Source organism: Prenolepis imparis, unplaced genomic scaffold (genome assembly GCF_030444845.1).
Source record: "Prenolepis imparis isolate NDT839.2.m4 unplaced genomic scaffold, iyPreImpa1.0 SCAF_16, whole genome shotgun sequence".
Taxonomy (NCBI): domain Eukaryota; kingdom Metazoa; phylum Arthropoda; class Insecta; order Hymenoptera; family Formicidae; genus Prenolepis; species Prenolepis imparis.
This window is the reverse complement of record NW_028141174.1, coordinates 1-22104: the sequence shown is the minus strand read 5'-3', so window position 1 is coordinate 22104 and position 22104 is coordinate 1. Positions and strand designations below refer to the sequence as shown.

General features: G+C 36.4%; 1 pseudogene; it reads left to right on the top strand.

Annotated features, from left to right (window-relative positions):
- The first annotated feature begins 690 nt into the window (after window positions 1-690).
- Window positions 691-20956, top strand: LOC145946430 (uncharacterized; annotated as a pseudogene).
- The last annotated feature ends 1148 nt before the right edge of the window (window positions 20957-22104 follow it).

The window sequence follows — 22104 nt, the reverse complement described above, 5'->3', positions numbered from 1 at the left end:
GTAAATAGGGAGGGGAGATTGCTCGTGAATGAATTGGAGGAGGTAAGGTGGGAGATAGTAAATGGGGGAATGGAGGGAGATGAAGAAGGGAGTTGGACGTACATGGGGCTGAACGAGAAGTCAGTAATCGATTACGTGATTGGGAACGAGGAGGTAAGGGAGCCTTGAGGTGGGGTGCAGGATCGAATCGGACCATATGCTGGTAATGGTAAGGATAAAAGGAGAAGGTGTGTGTAAGAAGAGGAAGGGAAGGAGAAGTATAAAGAGATGGGATTGGTCTGAGGAAGGGAGGAAGGAATTTAGGGAGGAGCTTGGTGAGATACAAGGGGAAAAAGAAGGAAGGAGTCTGGAAGAGGATTGGACTAAGATAAAGGGAAAGTTGTTGGAGATCTTGAAGAAGGGCAACAAAGATGGGAGGGAAAGAAGGGGAAAGAAGGGAGAGTGATTCGACGAGGAGTGCAGGGAAGAGAAAAGAAGAGTGAGGAGGGACATGAGAAAATGGAAAAGGGAGGGGGGAGAAGGAAAGGAATATAGGGAACTGAAAAGGGAATATGGGAAACTGTGCAAGAAGAAAAAGGAAGAGGAGAACGAGGAGTGGATAAAGAGGGCAAAAGAGGCGAAGACGGTCAGGTATGGAAGGTCAGAAGAGAAAGGATGGGGGGAAGAAGGGTAGCGGGGGAAAGAATAGAAATGAAGGATTGGGAGAGATACTTCAGAGACCTGCTAGAGGGTATGGAATCGAGAGTGGTGATGGGGACGAGCAGCGGCATGAGGGAGAATGAGGAAGAGGCTTTAAGTAAGGAGGAGGTAAAGAAGGGGGCAGGCCAAGCGTGTCCTCGTAGATAGGTGGCTGGGCCTGCTGGGAGATCCCAGCCTGCCCGGCCAGAGGACCGTGGAAGCCGTAAGGCCTCATTTGGTCCATTGGCTGGAGAGATCACGGGGAGGGATGTCCTACCGGATGACCCAAGTGTTCACCGGCCACGGCTGCTTCGGTGAATACCTGGGTCGTATAGGAAAGGAAAGCTCCGGGGTGTGTTGGTTCTGTGGTTATGAACATGACACGACCCAGCACACCCTGAAGGAATGTCCCGCTTGGGCGGGCGAAAGGGAAGAAATGATGGCGGTTACTGGCAGGGACTTATCCCTGCCAGCACTAGTTGGAAAGATGGTGGAGGAAGAGAATGTGTGGAAGGCGGTCTCCTTCTGCGAGCGAGTTATGTCCCAGAAGGAGGAGGCAGAGAGGGAGCGTGAGAGACTGGGGAGAAGGGGGAGATCTGCTCTCTCCCCTGAATCCCGGGAGGAGAGGGACCACCCCTCCTGGCTGCCCAGGCGAAGAGGCCGCTGTGGTGGGGGCCGGGGGAGGGTCGGACCCTGTCCTGTCCCAGATGATACTGGGGTGGGAGGGAGCGCTGGACACTTAAGTCCGGCGCTCTGCCCCTGGAGACCTCGAGGGAGGGATAAGGGCGGACTCCCACGGCATAAGCCCTCGGGAGCTGCTCGAACCTCGAGGAGAGCCCTCCGGCTGACGGTCGGATTCGCTGCCCCTTTGAGGGGCGGAGGGGGCCACAGCCGGAGGGCGGGGGGCCGGGGCTCGAGCGGGAACACTCAAGCCCCGACCCGGCATCTCCCCGGAGAAGGCTAGGGGGGGGGCGTCCGGACGGCATGGGATACCAGCATCCCGGGCGCCCCCCCAACCAACGCCCGAGAAGGACACCCGCTGGGGTTTTAGTGCGGTAATATTTTGTGGCTTATCACGGGGAAAACTTCGGTTCTCCCTGGGATAAGCAGAATGAGTCCCACATAACCCATGTCCTCATCCCGGAGGCATGAATACCTATAAAAGGTTTCCCCAGCGAATACATAAAAAAAAAAGGTAAAGAAGGCGATAACGAAGATAAGAGATAATAAGGCGGTAGGCGTGGATGGGATACCAGGGGAGGTCTGGAAATACGGGGGGGGAGTTAGAGTGGATTTGGAACACATGCAACAGGATATGGATGGGAGAGGGGTGGATCAGGGAGTGGTGCGAGGGATTGGTGGTACCGATTTTAAAGAAGGGGGAAGGGAGGGAGGTATCAGAATTTAGAGGGGTTACACTGGCGTCGTCGCTGTATAAGGTATACGCCAAAGTGTTGGCGGAGAGAATGAGGTAAGACATAGAAGGGAGAACTCTAATTCCACCGAATCAAACGGGGTTTAGGAAAGGGATGGGAACAATGGATAATGTGTTCGTGTTAAATTATCTTTTAAACAGGCAAATCAGCAGGAAAGGGGGGTTATTAGTGTTATTTTTTGTAGACTTGAAGGCCGCGTTTGATTCGGTGGATAGGACAAAGTTATTGGCGACAATGAGGGGAAGGGGGGTGAGAGAGGGTTTGGTGAGGAGATGCGAGGAAGTGTTAAGGGAGGTATGTTTCAGGGTGAGGCTAGAGGAAGAGATAGGGGAAAGATTCTGGACGGGCCGTGGGGTGAGACAGGGGTGCCCCTTGAGTCCATTACTCTTCAACTTATTGGTGGCGGACTTGGAGGACGAGATGAGGAAGGGGTGTTGGGGGGGTAAAACTGGGAGGGGATAAGGTATACTCCTTATCATACGCGGACGATGTGGCGTTGATGGCGGAGGATGAAGGAGGAATGAGGTGCATGCTGGAGAGGCTGGGAAGATACCTGGAGGGAAAGGGATTGGAATTAAACGCGAAGTCGAAAATAATGAGATGTAGGAAGGGGTGAGGTAGATTTAAAAAGGTTAGCTGGAGATGGAAGGGGAAAGTGTTGGAAGTGGTCAAGGAGTATAAGTATTTAGGGTACGTAATACAGAGGAATGTAAGACAGGACAGACAGGTCGCGGACAGAGTGGCGAAGGGGGGCGGCTATATTAGGACAAGTTTGGGGAATAGGGAAAAGACGTTTCGAAGGGGATTGGGGAAGGAGGGTATGGTTATTCGATGCGTTGGTATGGGCCGTGCTAGGTTATGGAGTGGAGGTTTGGGGATGGAAGGAGAGGGAAAAACACAAATGATTGAAAAAATTTTCTTGACTCGACGAACCGAGATTCTCGTTTCTCGATATTCTCGAATTTTATGTCGAGATGTTCGAGATTATCGACTATCTCGTTTCATCTGTTCTTTTATAAAGAGATAGTTCATTTCACGTTATTTATGACAATAACATGGATATGAAGAGAAGTAATAATGAAACAAATAATAATTCTTATTATAAAAAGCAACGACTCGCTGAAATATCACGTAAGACATAATTAACATCTTTATCAATTATATATTACATTATTATACTCATAACAATATTGCCAACATTAACATCTGTTATTATTACATCATCATTATTATTAATATTATTATTTTCAACTCGCTTATAGAAAAGATGACAAATATGGAAAATAAAATTCAAAATGACAAGGATGACAGAGACTGTACGCCTGATCAAAGCAAATCCACAGATTATTGGACTGGCGATAAAAAAGTATTATTAGAAAAAGCATTTTTATTTGAAAAACGAGAAAATCAAGGTAAAATCGCAGTCTAAATTATGTACATCAGAGAAAAAAGAAGTGAAAATGAAAGACGGTAATACAAGTGGAATAAGAAAACATCTTTTAAATGCTCATTCGCAAATTTATGAACTTATATATGCTAATAATGGATCAAAATCAAAACTTACATCGGTAAGATATTCTTTCTCTTCTGAGAAAACTAATTTTTATTATATTAAACCAGAGCTGTCCACGTTTTGGACTTTTGGCCGATTTCCGAGGCTCACCGCCTAGCGGCCCCCACTTACGCTCGAGACCTTAGCAACTACGGTTATCGGGCCACGCGTTGCTAAGGTCTCGAGCGTAAGTGGGGGCCGCTAGGCGGTGAGTCTCGGAAATCGGCCGAAAAGTGCAAAACGTGGACAGCTCTGTATTAAAGCATAGTTATTACATATAATAGTTTGGCTTCCTCATAGAGGAATCTTTTTGAGATTAAAAAAATGATGAGAAAGGAATGTGCGAATTTCTAATTTGCACACTTATTTTGCTTTCTTTACTTTTATAACCATCGCAATAAATTCAGAGATCATATTATAAAGCTAAACGATAAATGAAGTAACTTATTTTTAGTAAAAAATAATAAATAAATAAATAATTAAATAAATAAATAAATAATTAAATATATAAATAAATAAATAAGTAAATGTAATATATTATACGTATAGGTACCATTCACGCAAGAACGCTTCTCTGAGATGTTGGTTGATTGGGTTGCAAGAAAATATCTACCATTAAGTTTTTTTGAAGATGATGAAACTCAGAGATTATTCACATTTTTAAATAAACAAACAGTTTTACCTGGCAGAAATAAACTTAAATCTAATGTTCAATCCCAATTTTATAAAAAACAAAAAGCAGTTATTACGATTTTATCAAAAGATCAATCGAAAGTTTCATTCACAATCGATGGATGGACATCAATTGCTAATCAATCTTATTATGGCATAACTGGTCATTTTATTGATAATGATTGGAATTTGAGATCATTAGTTATTGATTTTGTCCCATCAAATGAAAAACATACTGGCCAAGATATAGCAACACTTTTTTATGGAGTTCTAGAATAATTTGGATTGCGTAAAAAAATTCAAGGCATAACTGTCGATAATGCTGCCGCTAATACTACTTTTATGGAAGAACTCTCACATTTAATGAATTCTGCAGATGGCGAAGTGTTCGATCCTATCAACCAACATTTTCGATGTATGGCGCACATAGCAAACTTAGGAATTCAAGACATGCTTCGTTTGTTAAAAAGTGGTTTGCAAACTGAGAAAGACAATGATTCCTTTAATGAGATTGATGAGGATGAAATTGAGGAGGATAACGATAACGATGATGATAGCATTAATGAGAAATGTGTACTTCAGAATTTGCGTACTCTCTTTAAAAAATTAAAGTATTCAGAACAATTGCGAAATAAACTCAATGCTTGCTGCGAGACAACGAATGTCAAACCTATGGCACCGATTTTAGATGTGTCAACGAGGTGGAACTCAACTTTCGAAATGATAAAATCAGCAGTAAAAATTAAACAAGCTATTAATCTACTTTGCGAAAATAATGCAAATATTCAACATCTTTCTATTACAGAAAATGATAGGCAGATATTATGTGCAGTTTTTAAATACCTTCGTATATTTAAACAATTGTCTGACGTTCTTAGTGGTGAAAAGTATGTGACACTACCACTAGCTGTGCTGACATTTAATCTTTTACTTGACAAAATTGAACAAGCCATTGGAGACATGAATCAAAAACATGATCAATCAGACATAGAATATAATATCCAAATAGCACTTGTTGCTGCTCGCGATAAGCTTGTTAAACATTATCGAAAAATGAATTACATTTACTGTGCAGTATTAATTTTCAAAACAGTATAATATGTTCTACAATAAATATTAGTTTCATAATTATTTGTTTCATAATTAATTTTCTTAATTTCTAAAATGTTTTTTAATTAATTTTTGCCTTAACATTTAATATCGAGAATAGTATTTATCTCGTTTTTCCGAGAAGAGACGAGAACGAGACGAGACGAGAAAAAACAAATGACAGATAATAATCTCGAAAATATTATCTTAACGAGACGAGAAATTCTGAGACGAGATTTCGAGATTCTCGTATCAAAATGCATCACTAATGCAAAGAGATAAGTTGAGGACGAAAATGGGTAAAAGAGTGTGGGGATACGAAAGAAGGGTGGAGGAGGGGAGAGGTGGGCAGCTGGCGAGAAAATGCCTGGAAGAGATCAAGAGTAGGGCGAAAAAAGGGATAGATTTATCTGAGTGGAAGGAGGAAAGAAGAGAATTTTTTAAAGATAAAGGGATGATACTAAGGGAAGTGGAGGAAAGTAGGGAAAAAGGAGAATTTAGGTGGGAAGAAGCGGTGACAGTAGACAAGGAAAAACAGAGAGAGGAGAGGTGGGAAAAAATGGAGTCCTCAAAATTTAATAATTGGTACAGATGGATTAAGCGAGAGAGAATTCCGGCATATTTGAAGAAGGGTTGGGGGGAAGGGAGATGGCAGAGGATCGCGAGGTTCAGGCTGGGGAACGGGATGAGGGGGAGTAGATATTGGGAGAAGGAGGAGAAGAAGTTATGCAGAGTATGCGGGGGGAAGGAGGAGAAATGGAAACACGTCTGGGAAGAATGCATGGGTTGGGGGGAAGAGGGGAGCTAGCAGGAGATGGTAGGAACAGTCCTAGGGGAGGAGGGGGAGGGAGAGCACTGGCTAAGAGAACTGGAAGAAAGTTGGGGAGATAGGGGAAAAGAAAAGAGTTTGGAAGAAAGCGGAAGGCATGACGAAAGGGGGGAGGGAGAATGAGAGAAAGTGAGCAAAAGAACAAGTATGGGTGGGTGAAAATGGGGGGAGGAGGGAAGAGAAAGGGGGAGAGGGAGAGAGAAGGAGTATAGGAGAGACAGACATTAAGGCATACAACCGGAAGCGGAGGTCCACTTAGGCTAAGTTTAGGTTAAGCGTAAGATTAGGTTAGGGATAGCGCGCGTGTGTGTGTGTATTAGGCAGATAGATTAGATGCGTAAGGCGGAGATTTGTAATGCGATGTTTAAGTTTTAAGAGCTCTTTTTGTATGCGATGACAATATTGTATTTCTATTTCTATTTTTATTTTTTATTTTTTTTTTGTTTTTTTTTGTTTTTGTATTATATTCTTTATTTTTATTTTGTATTGGATTGTAAGAATATGGTATTGTATTTGGATGTATGTAGACTTCCGTTTCCGGTAGGTTAGGAGAGTGACACGTGTGTGTGAGCTGCGAGTTTTGAGAGGCGATCTGAGAGTTGGAGAGGGTGTGTGAGATAAAGAGGTGTGTGATTTGAGAGTGGAGATGAGTGTGGAGTGAAAGAAATAAGGGTGGGGTAAGGAGAGAAAAGGTAAGAGGGAAAAAGAGAGTGAAAGTAGAGAGGTAGGCAAGGTAACGGCACGAAATAAGAAGAGAGTAGAGGCGCGTGTGAAGTGAGAAAGGAGGGAGCGAAATCTGATGGGAACTAGGCGAAGACGAAACAGCTAGGGAAAATTGAGAGACATTAATAAAGGATAAGGGAAATTAAGTATACGGAGAAGAGAGATGGAGACAAGCAAGGTAGTAGAGAAAGTGGAGGAGATGGGAAGTGTAACTCCGAAAGGGAAAGTAGGACAGATAGTAACAAGGAGAAAAGGTAGTGTGGTAGCAACAGGAGCGATAGATGGGTGGCTTAAGAGATCGAGAGAGGAGTTAGGGGTGGAAGGGGATGAAGGAGGGACAACTAAAAAAGCACAGAAGGATATAGTAGGATTGATTTTGAAGGAGATCAAAGATCTAAAAAAGGAAGGGAAGATAGGGAGGGAAGAAGTGAAGGACCGAGTCAGACAGGTTTCAGGAGAGGGATGGGGACTATAGATAATATTTACATATTGAATTATTTGATCAATAGGCAGGTAAACAGGAAGGGAGGGAAAATGATGATTCTATTTGTGGATATGAAGGCGGCCTTCGACTCGGTAGATAGGGGAAAACTGATAGAGGCGATGAGGAAGAGAGGGGTAAGAGAGGGGTTAGTGAGAAGATGCAAAGAAAAGGAAACGGGAGTCCAGGAAGGGAAGGGGGGAAATAGCGTGCGTATGCGTATACGATATCAATAATAACGAGCGAACGAGCGAGCGATATCTTTCTCTCTCTTAAAAGTATAATTTTAATAATTTTTTTTTTTTTTTTTTTTCTTGTTTTTTGTAATTTTTTCTCTGTAAATAGAAATATGCGATGGCGAATTTTGTTAATTACTTAATTTCTTTATTTTTTGTAGAACAAGTGTCAAATTCTTTTTGTTTTGTATGTTAGGTTTATTTTATGTTTGTTTTACTGTATTTTTTTTTCTTTTTTATATTTTTTTTTTTTGCTGTATATATGTAAAGCATAGACGCTAGGAAGAGGAAGAGGAAGTATAAGTGTAAAATTTTTGTAACTCTGAGGAGAAACAATAAAGATCTATCTATCTATCTATCTATTTGGATGTATGTAAAATTGAAACCCCAAGGGGTACAATAAACCCATTATCTATCTATCTATCTATCTATCTATCTATTACAAAAGCAAAGTTTAGATGGTTGGGCTCGACTCGCTTATTTTAATCAATCAACTAATAAGGCTGAGGCCAACTATCACAGCTTTGAACTTGAAATGCTAGTTAGAGATGCTGCTGATTAAATCGATGAACGATTTCATATTTCTCTTTATGATTCAGATTTTACAGTTATTATTGACTATTATGCTTTGATCTATGCTGTAAATAAGGCACATCTCAATCCTAGAATCGCAAAATTGACTTTCCGTCTTCAAAACTATAAAAGTTATAGCCGAATAAAATAGTAAAAAGTGCTCTCGCGCGAAAAGTATTTGCATAATACTTCTAAATAAATAAAAAAGTTTTTTATAACTTCCAACCTCCTCCCTCTCCTTTTTAATCTACACAGCAAAAAAAGCACGTTTTTTAATTTTATTTTTTTGACATGTTTTATGCTTATGAATTCTTGATATAAAAAATATATTAATAAGAAAAAAATGTTTTTTCTTTACAAGAAATTTTTTTGAATTGTTTTACTGCCACATTTAAATTTTAAAAAATTCCTAAAATTAAAAAATATTATTTTTACAAGGCTTTTATAAAGTTGACGCTTTGAAAAATTCTCGAATATTTCTCTCAAAAAATGATAATTTATGCAATTTTTTTCACGATTATAATTTTTATATTTTTTATTTGTTTTTTGTATTCAGTTTTAAGTTCACAGTAGGATAAAAAAACCACTTTTTCTCTCCGAAGTACGATAGTACGTTTATCGAAGATTTTTTTCGCGCTGAACACGGTGTTGTCAGAATTTACATAGCACGTCAGGATTTTGAGTGAATTGGAATAAAAGGGGCGTTTTTGATTACTTTTAATTTTTTTACGGCAAAAAGAAAACTGTTTTGTAAATAAACTCAATGACATCTGAAAGTATAATTCGAGAACTTTCAAATGAATTTATGATCGTATGACTTTTTTTCATTAAGTTGTGGCTGTTTGAGTATTTTAGATTTTTCGTATAATCTACAGTACAAGAAAGGCAAATATGCTTGCGAATATGCTTACTTGATTTTTTGCAATGCTCAATTTTCGAAATACATTTATATGTTTAATTTAATCCAATATTTTCACAAAATTAAATCTAACTTAATATGCAGAGATGATAAAATAACTTTTTTGGATTAACAGGATGTCTCATTACATTTTTTGTAGTAGGATCAAATTGTCTTCTTTCTTTTTTGACCTATTCTTTGTAAGTAAATTTATATTACAATTATATTTTTTATTATTTTATTTTTTGATATTTTCCTCGCCTACATCTCTTTAGAGGGGTCAGAGGGGAAGATAGGAATTAGTAATCTCGAATTGAAATATAATTCCGAATTAAGTCTTGGCATCATATCAAGCAAAAATTCGTGCTCCATATACAATTATCCAGTTATAATGAAAAATTAATTTTCGCTATAACTGACGTACCAACATCCGCGGATGGCTCTCATAGCCAGTTTATTTTCAAATATATATTTAATATCGAAAGCCTTTAAAATTCTTAATGTCATATTACAATTACTTTTTTTATTTGCTGCTATATGTAAGTATGTATCAAGAGACACGATAGTGTCTCGCGCCTAGTTTGGGCGAAGCCGATCCCTCAGAAGCGAGGCACCGTGTATCTTTACGCGAATCGGACAGTTTGAGATATCATAGTCGGATATTACTCATATAACGGCTGAAGCTATCGAGTTCTTACTACGTTTAATCGATAGATTGAGGTCGAATTATATAATTCGATGAAAGTGTCTTTATTTTTGCTCTACATGCTTTGTAAGCGGAAATATCATAATGCAAAGTCTAAATATGAAAAATTTCTTGTAAGAAACGTCCATGTCGTCATTATCATCATCGTTCACGCATACATAGTATATAGTATCTATACGTGTAACACACGTATACAACACATGCATACACGTATATCACACGTAAACAACGCATGCAATAGATGCATGTAGTGGTAATCTTGTACAGTTCTCACGTTTGACACAGGCGGCGTTAGTGACACGACGCGATATTAGCAGCGTGCGGAATTATGTATAATAAACTCCGCGATATTAGCAGCGTGCGAGGTTATGCACATATCGATACGTGTCTTTTGATAAATATATGGGTTAAGTGTGCGATTAGCTCGCTTTTATTTATAATCAGGTAATTATTTCATCATGTCATATATTTTATAACAATTATTAGATTTTATTATTTATTCACTTCTTTATTTTATATTAACAATTATATTCTTATGAAAAAATAATAGGATGATTGAGTAACAAAAATAGTTATATTATTATGAAAAAAATTTAGTATATCACATTCATGTAGTATAATATTGCAAAATGTATCTTGTTATTTATAATTGTTAATATAAAATAAGAAAGTGAATAAATAATATTTATAAATAATTTATATACATTTTTTATTGCGCATGCATTCATAGCACTATTATGAGTGCTATGAGCTATCAAAAATACATCTTTACGTTATTTATTATTATTAGCTTTTATTATTCGCTTCCTTTTTTATATCAATAATTATATACTTATGAAAGAAATAATAGGATGGTAGCGTAGTGTTACGTCCTGTGGACTCCACGATTCTTTTCTTTCGGAGAATGCAAGGCGATATTTGAAATATTGCAGCTGCACTAATAAACTGTGATCTGATAAGCGAGAAAAACATACACAGAGATAGTTTAATAATAATAGTAAAAAATTGTTACGCCCTGTGGACTCCACGATTCTTTTCTTTCGGAGAACGCAAGGCGATATTTTAAATATCGCAGACGCACAGATAAACCGACAATCTGACAGGCGAGACAAACATATTCCGAGACAGTTCCATCGTAAAAGTAAAGAGTAAATACAGAACTTGAGAAGCAAACAGATCAACTCATAAAATTCAAACTATAACTCATTATATTCTAAGAAGTTAAACTATAGTCGACAGTTCTCTAAACGAAACCAACACTCGGAAACTAATAAAAATTTAGAAGAAAGACTAACAACGATAACCGAACCTAAACAATTCTCGCCTGACAGATCGTCGTTACGCGATATCTGCCTGAGATAAATTCGAGAGGGTAATAAAAATATCAACCTCACTTGACTACAACAAATTCTCCATTGGTCGAAACCTAGAGCTCTAAACAAAAGCCCTAACCAATCGTAGTAATTGTAAAATTAAAAGAGACGCCTCCGGGATCTAAAGGGCGTCATTGAAAAATTTCCTATTCGTCAGGAAATGTTAATAAACCAATGGAGAGGAGGAGCAAGAAGGTTTATATACACGCGATATCCCTCGAGAGAGTAGATTTTTTAATCCGAACTTTCGAGCGCAGTTTGCCGTGTATAAGCTATCCGAGCTCGTATCTAGACTCTTCGGACTTTTATATACTTTCAATTTCGAAATCCGCTTTCAACTCAAATTCCGACGTTCGTTAGAGTGCAAGTGAAAAAACATAGTGGAAGTCCGGAAGACCACACAACCAGACTAGAACCCTGCAGCCATTATTAACAACGCACTCTATTAACAGTAAGTCAAGACACACATATATGTATATAAAAAGGGAAAAACATAAAGTACAATTTTCACCCCGTATCAAAATAATTCTTGGATTTAAGATAAAGCCATCTTCTTTATCTCCTTTTGCGCAAGTCCTATCATATCCAACCCTAAACCTTCTTCTCCCTCTCTCTTCTGCCCCGAAAATCACTCAGGATTTCCCGTGATAACGGCGAGATCCGTGATTTCATCCATCTCCAAAAATCACTCAGGATTTCCCGTGATAACGGTGAGATCCGTGATTTCACCCGTTCCAAAAATCACTCAGGATTTCCCGTGATAACGGCGAGATCCGTGATTTCACCCGCTCCAAAAATCACTCAGGATTTCCCGTGATAACGGTGAGATCCGTGATTTCACCCGTTCGAAAAATCACTCAGGATTTCCCGTGATAACGGCGAGATCCGTGATTTCATCCATCTCCAAAAATCACTCAAGATTTCCCGTGATAACGGCGAGATCCGTGATTTCATCCATCCCGAAAAATCACTCAGGATTTCCCGTGATAACGGCGAGATCCGTGATTTCACCCGTTCCAAAAATCACTCAGGATCTCCCGTGATAACGGCGAGATTCGTGATACCGTTTCCCATACCTTTCCCCTACTCAACATTATCCAGTCTCTCTCTCTCTCTCTCTCTCTCTCTCTCTCTCTCTCTCTCTCTCTCTCTCCTCTCTCTCTCTCCCTCTCTCTCTCTCCCTCTCTCTCTAGAATCCTACAAGCGCAAGGAATAAGAAATAGAATTAATAACGACAGAATGGAAAGAGAATAGTATTCCAAGAATTATTTCGAAATTGCACTCCATCGCCTCGATCGATTTTTCTTATCGTTCGTCATTCTTAGTGGACGACTTAAGAAAGCGGACTTCGAGAGCTGGAGCAAAGCATGCGCGAAATCGTCGGAATCGACGCCTGAGCCAAGAAGTGGCTCGGGCTACGGCCCTATCTAGCATTCTCTCTCACACGCACACACATGGACACTATTTTTATATATCTATTATCGTTTAAATTATTGTAACCACCAATCGGGACCCTAAAATTTAAACAATAACTCTTTCTCCTTTCTGCCCCGATTAAAGACCTCCGTATCTATCACCTGCGATTTATACACATTCACTCACTCATACACACGAGCATCTATTTCTTTTCTTTTTTCTCGACTAAGAGAAGTACACAATTAGAATAAATAATAATAATAATAATAATGTATAAGTATAATATGATTCTTATGAATTTAATTCTTCTTTTCTCGTTCTTTAAGAGTAAAATAAATTAATTGTTTTAATATGAGGCCTAATACTCTTTAATTTATAACCCGTTCCCACACATTCCCGTAAACCAAGATCGTACAAGGTCCCATCCTGCGCAAAAGAGATTAAATTCTCTTGCCGAAAAGGGACCGCCGAGCGAACGGCCCTTTAAATAGAGTAAGAGCGAACCTTGCGGTCGTTGACCTATTTGGGCCCAGACGTTCGTTCAGGTCGAACAGACGGATTGTCTGCCGTCGTTCGAGATAAATTTGGTTACGTCCTTCCTTTCGACTCTTCCTTCCTTGAGTCCGTAACAGTAGCATGAAAGTAGTTATTATTATGAAAGAAATAGTAAAATGGTAACGTAACAAGAAAGTCATTGCAAATATCATTATATAAATATGTATTCAAGAAAGAAATAGAAGGATCTACATTTTGCAATGTATACTACATACATGTGATATGCAATACTACTTATATGTGATGTTCTATATTTCTTTCACAATAATAACTACTTTCTTGTTACGCTGCCATCCTATGCTACTATTTCTTTCATAAGTATATAATTGTTAATATAAAATAAAGAAACAGTATATTTTGCATATATGTCCGTATTCTAATGATTTAAATATGTTTTACATTACGGATACAGAATGAGGACATTGTAATCTTTTGAAATAGTACTAGAGTTGCTCAAAAGTAATGCCCTACATTATTTTTTCAGAATATTTATTCAATAATTTATACACAATATACATGGTAATCTCAATCAACTTCTATTGCTTTATGCCAGTACGATACATTATATGTATTTACTTGCCTTTACTGTACCAACTTTTGTTCTTTCCACGTAACCATGTTTTCACATTTGAATCACGCTCTCTTCATCTTCCAAACCGTATTTCGCGAAGTGCATTTAATTAAGTGGTTCAAAAAGTTAAATATTGGAAGCTATCGCTAAACTGTGTTAAACATATAATTTAAAGATCTCTGCGAAACAAGATTGGGAAGATGATGAGGGGATGATTGAAGCTGTGATGACATGGTTACGTAGAAAAAACAAGAGTTGATACAGTAAAGGGATACATATACTTGTATCGTGCTGGTATAAGGTTATAGAAGTTGATTGAGATTATATTAAAAAATAATATATATTTAAAAAGAAGAAATATCCATGTATGTTTAAAAACATTTCAAACCTGTTTAATAAATAGTTTCTGAAAAAAATGGCATTATTTGAGCAACCCTAGTAAATTTAAATCATATACAAAAATGAATGATATCCCTATAAAAACTTACCTTTAAAAAAAAGGTAAAAAAAGGCGCCTAATATGGGCACGCCAGTAGTGAAAAATTACCCATTGCAAACCCATGTGTAAAATCGTATGAAAAATTACTCACTGCAAACCCATGTAGAATTGTAGTATAAAAAATTACCTATTGCAAACCTATGTAGAATCATATGAAAAATTATCCATTGCAAACCCATGTAGAATCGTACTGCAAAAGTAATAATATAAAAAAAAATTGCGCGCCAAGTGAAAGTAGAAACTTTTGGACCAGTGGAAAATTTAAATTGCAAACCTATAGAGTCGTATAATGAACCAGTGAAAAATTTAAGTTGCAAACCCATGTAGAATAGTATAAAAATTAAAAAAATTATTAAAATTAATACAAATAAAAAAAAAAAATTTAATTAAAAAACTAGGCACTGCTAAATTGGTTCCGGGTGGTCAAATAATGCCATTTTTTTCAGAAACTATTTATTAAACAGGTTTGAAATGTTTTCAAACATACGTGGATATTTCTTCTTTTTAAATATATATTATTTTTTAATATAATCTCAATCAACTTCTATAACCTTATACCAGCAACCTTATACAAGTATATGTATCCCTTTACTGTATCAACTCTTGTTTTTTCTACATAACCATGTCATCACAGCTTCAATCATCCCCTCATCATCTTCCCAATCTTGTTTCGCAGAGATCTTTAAATTATATGTTTAACACAGTTTAGCGATAGCTTCCAATATTTAACTTTTTGAATTACTTAATTAAATGCACTTCGCGAAATACGGTTTGGAAGATGAAGAGGGCGTGATTCAAATGTGAAAACATGGTTACGTGGAAAGAACAAAAGTTGGTACAGTAAAGGCAAGTAAATACATATAATGTATCGTACTGGCATAAAGCAATAGAAGTTGATTGAGATTACCATGTATATTGTGTATAAATTGTTGAATAAATATTCTGAAAAAATAATGTAGGGCATTATTTTTGAGCAACTCTAGTACTATTTCAAAAGATTACAATATCCTCATTCTGTATCTGTAATGTAAAACATATTTAAATCATTAGAATACGGACATATATGCAAAATATACTGTTTCTTTATTTTATATTAACAATTATATACTTATGAAAGAAATAGTAGCATAGGATGGCAGCGTAACAAGAAAGTAGTTATTATTGTGAAAGAAATATAGAACATCACATATAAGTAGTATTGCATATCACATGTATGTAGTATACATTGCAAAATGTAGATCCTTCTATTTCTTTCTTGAATACATATTTATATAATGATATTTGCAATGACTTTCTTGTTACGTTACCATTTTACTATTTCTTTCATAATAATAACTACTTTCATGCTACGCTATCATCCTACTATTTCTTTCATAAGTATATAATTATTGATATAAAATAAGGAAGCGAATAATAAAAGCTAATAATAATAAATAACGTAAAGATGTATTTTTGATAGCTCATAGCACTCATAATAGTGCTATGAATGCATGCGCAATAAAAAATGTATATAAATTATTTATAAATATTATTTATTCACTTTCTTATTTTATATTAACAATTATAAATAACAAGATACATTTTGCATATTATACTACATGTATGTGATATACTAAATTTTTTTCATAATAATATAACTATTTTTTTGTTACGCAACCATCCTATTATTTTTTCATAAGAATATAATTGTTAATATAAAATAAAGAAGTGAATAAATAATAAAATCTAATAATTGTTATAAAATATATGACATGATGAAATAATTACCTGATTATAAATAAAAGCGAGCTAATCGCACATTTAACCCATATATATTAATCAAAAGACACGTATCGATGTGTACATAACCTCGCACGCTGCTAATATCGCGTCGTGTCACTAACGCCGCCTGTGTCAAACGTGAGAACTGTACAAGATTACCACTACATGCATCTATTGAATGCGTTGTTTACGTGTGATATACGTGTATGCATGTGTTGTATACGTGTGTTACACGTATAGATACTATATACTATGTATGCATGAACGACGATGATAATGATGACGACGTGGACGTTTTTTACAAGAAATTTTTCACATTTAGACTTTGCATTATGATATTTCCGCTTACAAAGCATGTAGAGCAAAAATAAAGACACTTTCATTATATAATTCGACCTCAATCTATCGATTAAACGTAGTAAGAACTCGATAGCTTCAGCCGTTATGAGTAATATCCGACTATGATATCTCAAACTGTCCGATTCGCGTAAAGATACACGGTGCCTCGCTTCTGAGGGGTCGGCTTCGCCCAAACTAGGGCACTACCGTGTCTCTTGATGATATATTTATTGCTTTAAAAGCATTTTTTGACAATAAAGTAATTTTTATTATTTGTATTAATTGTATAGAACCGAATTTAGTGATAATATTACGCATGTAATCGTCTGGTTCAATAATATCCAACGTAAAGATAAAAAAATATACATAGATCTCGTACCAAAAGATTGGTTAGAAAAACCTAAACGCACATGGTTTTGCAAATATCCACTTAAATCCGATTATAATAAAATCCAAGAATGGAGTAAAGAGAGTAAAGCTTCAGAATTAACATGAAAAAAATATCCTGTTAAAATAATAAAAGATGCCAGTAAGTACAAAAAAAGTAAAAATATTAGAGATGTATTAGAAATATTAAAAATACATTGAAAATTATCTATATTATAGATAATTTCGATCAATGACAACGTCGTATAGCACGCATTTCTGAAGATACTATTTTACTTTCAAGTGAAATATCAGATGTAGCCGAAGAATTATCAGATACAGAATCAGAAAAATCAAGTAAAATCAGTGATTTAGAATTTGAAACGTTTTCAAATCAAAAAATTGTAAGAAGAAGAATTATAGAATCAGATGAAGGTATTTATTATTCGTAAATAAAAAATTACATTAAAAAATACATTAAAAAATAAAACTACATTAAAATTATATTAAAATATTATTTTTTTAAATTATTTTTTTATATAATAATCAATAATTTAATAGGTATTTTTGTTTATAAATTAAAAAATTTATTGTTAATATTTTTATTTCATAGACAATTTTCCAATCAGTTCATTGGAATCAATTATTGTTTCATCGAATTCCCCCAAAAAATTAATTGGAACGCAAGACTCAATAACTAAAAAAAATAATAAACGTAAAGCGATTCTCTCTCTCTCTCTCTCTCTCTCTCTGACGAAGCCGAAACTTCAAACATAGTAAAAAAAAATAAAAAATCACATAATAGTGATACAAAAAATAATGGTATTATATGTACTTTTTAAGATTAATTTTTTTATGCTTATTTATAAAAAATTTACAATAATATAATTCAGATTTTCTTATGATTTTTCAGAATTAACTCAAGTAATTGCTAATGCTTGTTATGAGCAAGATTCTTATACAAAAAAAATGAATAATATAAAAAGAAGTATTTTATATGACATAAGAAAATGATTTGAAGAATTGCAAAATAATTTTTTATAAAATTTATTGCCCAAAGAGGAAATAAATCCAATTTCTGCTTTAAAACAGACTATTGAAATTAATAAGTCAACAGTGTAGGCTCCCTGCATTGATAAATTACAAATTCAGAAGGAGGCTATATGGAGCCACGCGTGGGGTATAGGTACGCCGATAAGGGCAATATAACGGTCGCCTTAGAAAAGACATCTTATTTGGAAAAAATGAAGGTACTCCTTGGTGATACAAATACTTACATTAGAGTAAAGAAGGATCCCACCAGAAGAATTATCAACAGTTTGCATGAATTGCTTACAAGGTGGAAAAAATTAGATTACATATCCGATACGACATACAGGTCGTTGAATTGTTCGGAGGGGGTACTGCCGAGAGCCTATGGGCTCCATAAGATTCACAAGTCGGGCTGCCCCCTGCGAATCATCGTCTCCTCACTGAACACGCCGCTGCACCGTCTTGCGACGTTCCTCCACAAAATCATATACAAGTCGGTCCCGGCGGCGGACAGTCATGTGGAGAATAGCTTTCGACTGGTCAACAAACTCGATGGAACTTACATTGGTGACAATTGTGAACTTATTTCACTGGATGTGGTCTCTCTATTCACTAACATCCCATTGGATTTGGCAGTCGACGGCATAGCCGCGAGGTGGAATTTCATAGAGAATAACTGTATGATACCGCGCGTGGAATTTTTGGGGGCAATCCGGCTTGTTCTTCACTCAACTTTTTTCATCTTTGATGGCATAATCTATCAACAAACCTTCGGAGCGCCCATGGGCTCTCCGCTGTCTCCCATAGTAGCCGATTTAACCATGCGCGATTTGGAGAGCAGGGTGATAGGAGACCTTCCTTTTGAACTCCCGATCTACGTACGCTATGTTGATGATATCGCGTTGGCCGTCCCTCCCGGGACGAGCCAGGAGATATTAAGACAGTTTAACGCGTGTCATAATAGATTACAGTTCACTTTGGAAAGGGGGGGGGGGTAATAGACTCGATTTTTTGGATGTTACATTCATTCTAAACCGGGGATATGTTGAATTCGACTGGTACCATAAACCAACATTTTCGGGAAGATATTTGAATTATTACTCCTGTCACCCTCTCTGCCACAAGAGAGGCACAATACTTGGCCTAATAGATAGGGCTTTCTGGTTATCACACCCAAGATATCACCAAAAGAACTTCGAATTGGTCATTGGGGTGTTACGTGATAATGGGTATCCATTGCAACTGATTTTTGAAACACTTCACGAAAGGCTTAGGACTTTGTTTGCGAGAAATAAAAATAATAATTCAGGTGACGCTAACAGAACACCTGATACTAATTCGGCCCGCGTTGCATATTTTAATGTCCCATACATACCTAAATTTTCCGAGCGGTTTAGCCATGTGGTCCGTGATCTAGATGTAAAAATGTCCTACACAGGTTTGAATAAGTTACGCTCGTTTATCCGCGTGCATAAAGACACACTGCAGAAAGACTGGCATAATAACGTTGTATACCAAATCTCATGTCAAAATTGTAATGCCTCTTATGTCGGTCAGACCAGCAGACAGTTGAGAACACGCATTAGAGAGCATAGAAATCACATAAAAAGAAACAGCAAAAGTCCGTGATCACGGACCACAGGCTGAATAACCACGAATTTGATTAGGATAACGTTGAGATCTTGGATGAGGAACCGTTTCTAAGAAAGAGACTTGTATCGGAGATGCTGTTTATCAGGCGCCAGATAAATGGCCTAAACCGACAAGAAGACACAGAGTGTCTAAGTCAAGCATATATATCTGTTGTGACAAATATGCCACAAATTTCCTGAAAGATGGTCTTCGTTTAGTTGTTATCGAATTCCTTTATAGAGCCATAAATCATTCGTAACATTAATTCCATACATTGTATGTTGGAGAGAGGGAGATAGGGAAAGGGGGGGAAGCGAGAGGAAAGGGGGACAGTGATAGGGGGAGAGCGACGGAGGGGGGGAGAGGGAAAAAAAGGAATAAAAGGGGGGGAAGGAGGAAAACAAGAGGGAGAGAGAGGGAGAGAAATAAATTCCACACATTGTGTTTGACATTGACATCGATAACAGGCTATGAGCCATTGTATGGCGCCTTATAAATAGCATCAAACCTTCTTCACTCGTGCGTCGGACGCGTCCGCGTACGGTCGTGTGAACGGGTGATGGATGAATGTGTGAGGAAGAGTGAGCCCACTTTCGGAAATTCCTCACTATACTCTTCATTAGAGTCCACATTTGAGTACCTCATGACATATTATTTCACTTTGTCTATTTAGTGGGTTATCGATCGGGGGGCTCACGGCTTTTAGCGCTGCGTGCGTCAGTATGTAGATTCCCCATTATAATTTATTGTATTAAAGTTACTGAAGAAGGTCCAAAGAAAGGACCGAAACGTTTAAATTTAATAAATTTGTTATTTCAACAAGTTTGTGTTTAGTATTTGCGTACCTACACCCCACGCGTGGCTCCATATAGCCTCCTTCTGAATTTGTAATTTATTGAAATTAAATTACCGGTATGTACATTAGATGAGTTTAAAGCTTTGGATGCCTCAATAGATTTTGACGAAAAAAAAATGCTTTGGTAATTAATTTTTCAAAATTTATATTACTTTACAATTTTATTTAATAAATAAAATATTTAATAATACTTAATAAATTTGTTATTTTTACAGCGTACATTATTTGAGAAATATGTTGACGTAACACCAACACATAAAAAGGCGATACATAATACTTTGTCAGCCGTAATGGCTAAAGATGTTCAAATATTATTCACAGCTTTTGGTAGACAAAAAAATGAAAGTAAAAAATTGAATTTCAGCAAAACGAAAATTTATAGCTTGCTTATGGGTACGCATGAATTCATTATATTAAAATAATATTAACTTAAACTTTAATTAAATATGTGTGTGTGTGTGTATACACACACATATATATATATATATACACATTAACACTTTTAAATATTTATTTAATTATTTATTTTCTATCAAATGATATAGATATTCTCATAAGTAAATTTGGGACAAAAGAAGAAAAAGAAATTAATTCTTCTATGAGTATGGTTTTCGGGAGCAGTAGATCGATGCGGAGGTCGTAAAGAAAGAGAAAATTCAGATAAAACAAATAATTCAAATTAATTATAATATTTATTATAATATTTATAAGGGGTGAAAAGTGGCCCCGCATGTTCAGTATCTGGCTGACATGCGGTGGGTCCCGGGTTCGAATCCAGTTCGAACCAAACACCCCATATGCCTGCTTGGAACTGGTGGGAGAAAGGAAAAACGGAGTCGGTGAGAGAAGGGGAAAGCAGGATGAGACAGTGGGTGCTTTCCAGCTATGTACACAGGCGACACTGTCCCCATTTTCCGATATTACTGCTAGTACTGAAAATATATAATATACGTAACGTAAACTATAGCTTTTCAGTACTGGCAGTGTATATCGGAACATGCCCTGTGTAACACAGTGTACGACTCGGTGCTTTCCAACTACGACACAAGTCGACACAAGCGTACACAGCTAAAATGCTGTGTACGACTGTGTCGTCGCTCCATAGCTATCAACATTTTTACATTTGTTACCATTATTTTATTTTCTATGGATTGGTATCCGTAGGTGATCTCTGTATATATGTATACTTAGCACACAAATTTAATATTTCTTATTTTTATTTATTATGCAATCGTTAAAAAATTGTTTGGGCAAGTTTAGGAATATAGTCTCATATAGGTTAAGAAATAATTATTTTATTTATAATTAATTTAAATTAATTGAGCGTATAGTTAGCAGATATAATTTAAAAAATTTAAATATTGCAATTGTTAAAAATTTATTTGGGCAAGTTTAGGAATATATACTACGTTTACGCGAGTGTTACTTCTGTAGTAACTTACTCAAATTATCGTAACTTGTATTTGAGTAAGTTACTACAGAAGTAACACTCGCGTAAACGTAGTACGAACGAATATATACTACGTTTACGCGAGTGTTACTTCTGTAGTAACTTACTCAAATACAAGTTACGATAATTTGAGTAAGTTACTACAGAAGTAACACTCGCGTAAACGTAGTAATAGTCTCATAGTTTAAGAAATAATTATTTTATTTATAATTAAAAAAATTAACGTATAGTTAGCAGACATAATTAACAAACTTTTAATATTGCAATCATTAAAAACTTATTTAGGCAAGTTTAGGAATATAGTCTTATAGTTTAAAAAATAATTATTTTATTTATAATTAATAAAAATTAATTAAGCATATATAGTTAGGAGGCATAATT